General features: G+C 32.6%; 1 pseudogene; it reads right to left on the reverse strand.

Moving 5' to 3' along the window:
* Positions 1-8191: 8191 nt before the first annotated feature.
* Positions 8192-8288, reverse strand: LOC122127485 (annotated as a pseudogene).
* Positions 8289-8522: the final 234 nt, after the last annotated feature.

The raw sequence follows: 8522 nt of genomic DNA on the forward strand, positions 1-8522 counted from the left end.
AGAAAGCTGGAAGTGGCACTGTAGCTCAAGTGGTAGAGCGCTCGCCTTGAGCTGAAGAGCTGAGGGACAACGCCCAGGCCCAAAGTTCAAGCCCCACAGCCGACCAAAAAAAAAAAAAAAATATTTAAGTTTCAGAATCATTGTAGCATTAACATTGTAGCATTAACAAATATGTGCGCTTTATCTTTTGGATATGGTTTCACTTCTGTTATAGTGGCCTTTGAATTATGAAAAGTTATCACTTGATATAATCCCGTTCTTTCTTTTCTTTAGCCACTAATGTTTTCCATGTCAAATTTTTAGAAACCTTTACTGATCCAATGTCATGAATTTTTACATTTAGGTTTTAACATCTCACATTTAGTTTGATAATCATTCTTTATAAGGTTTGAGGTAGGCCAGGTGCCGGTGTCTCACGCCTGTAATCCAAGCTACTCAGGATGCCGAGATCTGAGGATCATGGTTTAAAGCCAGCCCGGGTAGGAAAGTCCATGAGATTCTTATATCGGATAAAGCACTAGAAAATCGGAAGTTTTGCTGTTGTTCAAGCGGTAGAGTGCTCATCTTGAGCTGAATAGCACATGGACAGTGCCCATGCCCAGAGTTCAAACCCCATGACCAACATACAAAGAAACAAAGGATTGAGGTAGTTGTCTAAGATCATTCTTTAAATCTAGAGAGGCAATAGTGCCAATACAACCATTTAAGATTCTGTTTTTATTTCATAAAGTCATAGCATCCTTTTCAAAATCTGTGGACCATAAAATTAAGAATTTATTTTTGAAAAATCTGTTACCTTCTACTATGTGTTTGTTCTTATAGTACAACTATGTTATTTTCAGTAAACATGATAATATGATTCAAAGCTACTATGAAGACTCAAGCTAAACCATTATACGAGATTGTTCTGACTGACCTGTATTCCTTGAATTTACATACGAAATTATCGAGCAGGTGGATCAGTATTCTCCAGAGATATCTAGACGTTTGAAAGTCACTCACATTTCACACCTTGTGAAAACACAAACCCTGATATTATATATAGAAAAATGACTTTAGAGATTGCTCAAAGCAACTAAAATTAATTTAGGAATGAGTTAAGATTTAGATAACATTATAGCATAACAAAGTTGAATGATAATGACTTGAACTGTACTGCAGAAGAGAGAGAAGGGGAAGAATGGTGGACCACATAGGAGCTGTATTTCATTGGTATTGTTTCAAAAAACAGAAAGACTTTAGAGAAGAGAAGGAGAAAAATAAAGTGTCCTGATTCTAGTTTCTTTCTAATCCACCTGATAGTTTGGACTGAAAGTCAGATAACATGGAAAAAATAAAATAGAAATAAAGCATTGAATAGAGCTGTTACAATGTAAAAAAGTTGTAATAGGAATATAATTAATTTCCAAAGAAATAAGAGAAAGAATAACAATAACAGTTGCTAACGTGAATAGAAGAATCACATTTTATCATATATAATTTTGAAAAAGCATACTGGGAATGAAAATTTAAAAATCATAACTTAAAACACAATTTGTATTATAACTAGACAGTATAGTTCAGTGGTAAAACATTGGCCTAACATATGTGAAGCAATTGTGTGATCTCCCAAGCATTACAAAGTACACACAAAGCACACACACACAAAATCCCCATAAACACACACACACACACACACACACACCAAATACACACATTTGGAATATTATTATTATCATATTAAATAGAGGAAATTATCACAAATAATAAAATTATTTTAATATATGAAATCATAAGATTGCTCATACAATTTAAAAGTTTAGTAGAAATAAAATAGTCACAAGATACTTGGATTCTTATAGATTAACTAAATTGAAAATTAAGAAATAAAAGACATGTGAAATTTGCAAACAAGTTTTAAATAATAAACATTTTGAAACATGTATCCTTTTATTTTAACAAAAGATTGATGTTACTGTTTTTTTAACTCAAGATTTAGAATATGATAACCAGGTGCTCTATATCTTGCTAGGGATGGCTATATCTCTAATCATTTCACTCGGGAAATGTTATGATAAGGTCTCATAGTTTCCCAGTCTCTCCCGACTTACAAACCCTATTTATACTTCCCACCATAGTTAAAAAATGGAAACCACAAATCACTATGCATAGCTCAAACATTTTTTTAAATTCAAGTACAAATATTTCCAAAAAGTCACCATGTAATGAAGCCTTTTTTAATAAAATATGTGATTCTTGAAAATACAGTATTTATTACCTGGAAAAATATGTTTAGAAATTTAAGAAAATAAATTTATTTAAATTCACCAACCATATAAAATTTAAGAAAATAATCTTTAAATATTCACATGTTAACTATTTTGAAAGCAAAATATATGTCTGAATAATTTACATGTGTTAACATTATGCAAAACTAAATTAACTAATCCTACAACCCTGAAAAAAGAATTACCCTAAAGAAACAAAAGAAAATAATTAAGTTCAAAATTTGAAATTTAGAAAATAAAATGAAGTATATTCTTTAGTTGACTTAAGTAACTGTAAGCCCTCTGTATATCAATTTTATAATAAAAAATGCATGAACAAAGAAAGAAAAGTACCCATTGGGCAATAGCAACAGGAAAAGCATCAGTAGTTTTTTTTTTGAGTGTGTAAAAAAAATCAATGGAAGAAATAACAATGTTCCTTCCATAATAAATGTACTCATTACCTTATTTATGTCACTGTATCCCCTCTGTACATTACCTTTACAACAAAATTAAATTGAAATTAAAAATTAACTAAATAATATACCTATTAAGAATTCGTAGAGAGCTAGGAAGTTGGCTCAGTGGCCCAGAGTTCAGGTCTCACGACCAGACCCCCCATCTAAAAAAAAAAAACAGAATTACTAGAAAACATTTGTTAAAAACTTTTTAAAAAACTGCCCTAAGTACCCAAGTAATATAATTTGATGATACTATTTAAATACTTCAACTTCAGCAGAAAAGCCAAAAGTTTAAAAACTGTTACAAAGTAAAGTAATAAATCAGAATATATTACTAATAATAATAATCATAAGATGAATTTATAGTGGTAGTCAATATGTAAGAAATGAGGCAATTTGCCATTTGTTTGCACTTAATAAGTGAGAAAGAATTTTCTAGGTCTTTTTAAATATATTATAAGTTTAATTAAGAAACTATTCATCATATGATAATTAGATGAAGCTGATATTAGAACAAAGAGCAGATTGTACTAAGTTTTTGCATGGTAAGTATATACTTATTTTGGTTGTGGGAAATTGTGTTCAAATTGGGGTATTGTTTTTGGTAGACTAGTGTCATATCAGTGGTTTGTTTTAGGATAGGAGTTCCCTTTCCACAAGAATATGCACCTGATCTGTCTTTTTAGCCTTCCCATTATCAATGGCATAGGAGTTGCACACCACCTTGTCTAGATTCCTACCTTGGCTGGCCTGGATTCTGAAGTCCTTCCAATCTTAACCTGTAGATAGTGCAGGATGGTGGAAATGATCCAATGCACCCAGCTATAGATTGAGAAGGAAGTCCACTAAACTTTTGGCCTGGGTTCTGTTCTCAAGCCTCCTCAGTAGGTAAGAGTTCAGATGGGAGCCCCTGGTGCCAAGCAGTAAGAGTATTTCTTAAAGCAACTAGACATATATATGACTTAGGCATGTGAACACCTCAGGACAAGAATAAAAGAGCAGTGAAGCGTAGAGGATATCCCCAATTTTAACTAGCTACTTGGAGGCTGAATAAGCTTAGCTAGCTACTCTGGAGTCTTAGATATGAAGACCACGATTCAAAGCCAGTCCAATCATGAAAATACATGCGATTATCTCCAAAAAACCTGAAAGAGAACAATGGCTCAACTGGTAAACCCCTATCCTTGGTCACAGTAGCTTAAGGATAATGAATGAATGAATGAGCACTTGCACATGTGCATGTGTGTATATACATGCATGTACACACACACACACACACACACACACACACACACACACACACACACACACACATGAGTGTTTCAATGCTAAGTTCTTTTTTTACCTTGCTGTACTCTATTTCCCTGTATTAGTTTACAAACTAACAAAATCAACTAAGCTTCTATTTACATACAACTCATCATGTTTCTCTAAGTCAACACTCTTTTTGGAAGCATGCTTTTATTTGACCCAAATATAAACTATTCAGGAGTTTGATTCTTCTCCCTAAATTCTGCAGCATTAGGTCATTGTTTAGCTTCCTCCAAGCAATATAATTTTGTGAAATCCTGCATCAAGCAATGTATTTCTTTCACTAGAAGGGAAGCCTCTGTCAAACAATTAATAATAGGTTTTTCTTCTCTTTGCTTGCATCTGTAGATTCATTATCTTCATATATTTCATGATCTGTCTGTGTATGACAAAGACTGCTGTGAAAATAAAAAGACCCTTCGCAGCAATTATCATTTATATACCATCCATAGATATGAAGGTGTTTAAATATTACTGAAATTGCTTCGGAACAAATCATGTTCACCTTGACTATCATGAAAAAGAAGAATTGATTTCTCAGCACTTTAGGTAAGAACTTGATTGAAAGAAACAAAAGGAAAAGTGAGGAACAACTCAACACATACATTCAAATGGAACAAAACAACCCAAGAAAACAAATTAATTCAGTACTCAAGAACTGCAAAGACTTAAAAAAAAAAAACATCAGCTATGACACGCTTATGAAAATTCTGACTACATGGGAGTCTACTGTTGTGAGAATAGAGGTTAAAGCCCAGACTGGACAGAAATATCTGTAAACAATGCCATGCACCTATTATTCTAAATTCCAGGAAAAATAGCATAACGTGATCTGAGCCTAAGGTCATACACAATTATATGAAAAATAATCAGGAGAATTTAGGGCTACGGACATGACAAAATGGTAAGAACACCCATTTAGGAAGCACAAGACACTCAATTTAAACTTTAATATTTGGGTATTAAAGTAAAAAGCTATGATTTTAAATAATTGTAATAATTGTAAGATTTGAGTATTTGAGTGGAAAAATGCATGAGAGAGATAGAATGAACCCATGGTGCAATGTTTTCAACTTAAGCGAAATTGTTTTATGGTACTTCAGACAAAACAGTTACCTTGCAAATGAGCATGGTTGTGCATTTGGGTGATGGAAATACTTTACTTACACAGGTGTAAATTATATAAATTTTATTTGGGTAGATTGTACTTCTTGAACTAAGAGCCTAGATTATGTCCCTGAGATTTTTCTCTCAAGGCTACCACTCTACTACTTTGAGCCACAGTTCCAATTCTGATTTTCTGTTGGTTGTTTGGTAATAAGAGGCTCCTGGTCATTCTTGCCCAGGATGGCTTCAAACCATGATCGTCAGATCTCAGCCTTCCGAGTAACCAGGATGCCAGGCAATAGCCTCCAATAGTTTTAATAGTATTATTTGAGACTATGAATTAGAGCCTAAAATGATTTTAAATATCATAATAGGTAATTAAATTGCATATTTCTTACTTTTACTCTGTCATGTCCCTCATTCTCACATTAGGAAAGTATATAGAAGGTTCTCACTGAATTATATGTACAATTATGAAAAACTTGTATTGAAAGAATATGGGCACAGTGTGGTTTTAGCTTATTGAGACCTGTAGGGGGAAGTGTGTTTTTGAGGACTTGCAATACATTGTGATGAAAATGAAGGGAGGCATGTGCTTATTCTGGAAAACTGGCTAGAGGATTGCTCCCATGAAGGTAGTGATGAATTCTTCCAAATGTTTACAATAAAATGCACTATTCACCGTAGCCAAGTTACGGAAACAGCCCAGATGCCCTTTGGCGGAGTGATGATTGGAGAAAGTGTGGCACATACACAGAATTGGATTGCACCCATCCATTTTGAAGACTTACATTATTTGCAATGAAATGAATAGATCTAAAAATATATTAAGTTAACTAAGTCAGAGCCAGACACACAAAGGACCCATGTTCTATTTCATATTTGGAAGCTAGAAATTTATACAAGTTTACACAAAATATTAATCAAAGCATGCTATTTGCAGAGGAGCATTTCAAAGGTGTAATTTCTTATAAAATTGAATTTTACTCCAAGAAAATGAATACCAGGAAACTATCACTTGTAAGATGTGAATGGAAGTCAAAAGGAAGGAATAAAGAGAGTTATGGAGGAAGAGAGTGAAGGTATAATATTCCATGCAGATGTATGAAACTAGAAAAAATTAAAGTGGGGTGAGGTTTGGAAGGGTGTGGAAAAGTTATATAAAATCCATTATATTAAAAAAAACTGATTTATTGAATGGAAATTCCCTTGTACAAGTATTTAAGGTAATAAAAATACAATTAAAAACAATGGAGACATCAGATCTTAAATTCTATTTCCATCTCCTTTAAAAAATAAAATTATTTGCTCTATAATTTGATCAGAGGGATGGATTTTGTGGCTAGCTAGATCATTGAACATCTGTATCTCTCTTCCTCTCTCCATCTCATGGTTCTTATAGGTAATATGATTGCTCCATAATTATCCTAATTTATTTTGCTTATATATTCTTTGGTTGCATCATTTCATTTTCTGCTCTGTCATTTCCCAATTCATTAAAATATAAATCATTATTTCCTATTTTCTATTTCCTAGAATAAGCTGCACATGAAGACACCACTGGTCCTCATTTTCAGTCTGTACCTTTGAATACGGAGGAAAATCTTTCCTCTGCTCTCTACCAAATCCCTACTCTCCAGTTAGAATAGGTTAGGATAGTAAAAATGAAAAAAGAGAAAATAAATAATAGTGTAAAAACAGATGCAGAAAATTTAGCGGATTTTTTCTGACTATTTCATCCAATGTGAACTATTGGGGATATACATGGAGAGCTCATTCTCACTGGCACTCAATGTCTCTGGTGAGGCAATTCTGATGAAGTTGAGGAACAAGATAAAAAAGTGAGAAATGGTATCAATTACAAGAAAAAAATGGAATAGGATCAAGCAAATTTCTTCTTTGTTCTGCTGAAAATAATCCCCTTACTACAGTACAGAAACTACTTTCCAAAAAGGCCACTCATGTGAATACTAGGGATAACGATGAGCATACCCCTCTTCATCAAGAAGCCTACTGTGGACACTTAGACATTGTCCATGAGTTGGTGGCTCAAAGCAGATATTCATGTAATAACTGTGAATGGCTGGACACCCCTGCACAGTACTTATGCATGGAATAATACCAGAGTGGCTTCTTTATTTCATCATGATGTAGACACCAATGGCCAAACTAAAGGCCTCTTGACCCCCTTGTATCTTGCTGCTGGGAATAGATATAGCAAAGATACTCTGGATCTCCTTCTGTTGAACCATTATATCAAACCAGATCTGAAGCACAACTTGGAAGAAACTGCATTTGATCTTATCAAAAGAATAAGTATGTATCACTACCTCTTTGAAGTTGTGGAAAGCTATACAGATTGTTCTCCTAATTCCTAATGGTTGGATTAAGTTTCCTAAATTTCAAAATTGAAAATCCATCCCATGTGTCCATACAAAATATTTTCACAATACAAACAACAGCAATATTTACTTTAAAAATTCATGGATTCCATGATATTCTTCCAAGTGAATTTCCAGACTTTGATGAAAAAAAATATTCGAGTTGTTTGTATACATCTATAATGATTTCTATAGAGTTTGTGATTTTTTAATAAGAAATAATTTTAACTTATCTGGTGAAATGAGTAGTACAGAAACTAAAGATATTTCTGGTGCTTGTCTGAAAAAAGTATATTTTAAAATATTTAGTATTCTGTTTATATAATGTCCATAATCTTTTCTTTACCTCCTAGATATAATACTTTGAATTCAACATTGTTTTATAATATATAGGTTCATTAATAAATGTGTCCTTTCAGATTGCATTCCATATAGAAACAGTTTAAGATTCCTTTAATTCCTAAGTCCTTATAGAATTTTATTTCTTTCGGATCAAATGACAATGTTATCTCATTTCAAAAGTTTTATAAAGGTAATGCTATATAAAGGCCTTTCTAAACAGGTGATGATTGAATACACTGATATCAAAATAATTTTTATTTCTATAAATTACATGTATAATTACACTTGTATATTTGTAATCAACTTTTTAATAACTGTTTTCATTTCTTGTATCTGAAGAATGAAAAATATGGAATACTTCACAAATTTTCATATCCTCCTTGTGCAAAAGCCATGTTAATCTCTGTATTGTAATTCGGGTAGACGTGTTGCTGAAGCATGTAGTATCTTCTAAATTTAAGTAGTTAATAACGCAATCTTAAGACAGGAATATATCCTTGGTTGCCTATTTGTAACAAGGAAAACTTATAGTTCCCAAATTTGCTATTCATCTTATTTCTGTAAAATTCTGTGTATGGTGGAAAAAAATTATATTGTTTGTTCTATTGCTCACATTTGCATTTTTTTGTCAATAACTACTTTAAGTCTTTTTCACTTGAAATTTGATCATACTT

This window comes from Dipodomys spectabilis, unplaced genomic scaffold (genome assembly GCF_019054845.1).
Source record: "Dipodomys spectabilis isolate Male_0828 unplaced genomic scaffold, ASM1905484v1 ptg000301l, whole genome shotgun sequence".
Lineage (NCBI taxonomy): Eukaryota > Metazoa > Chordata > Mammalia > Rodentia > Heteromyidae > Dipodomys > Dipodomys spectabilis.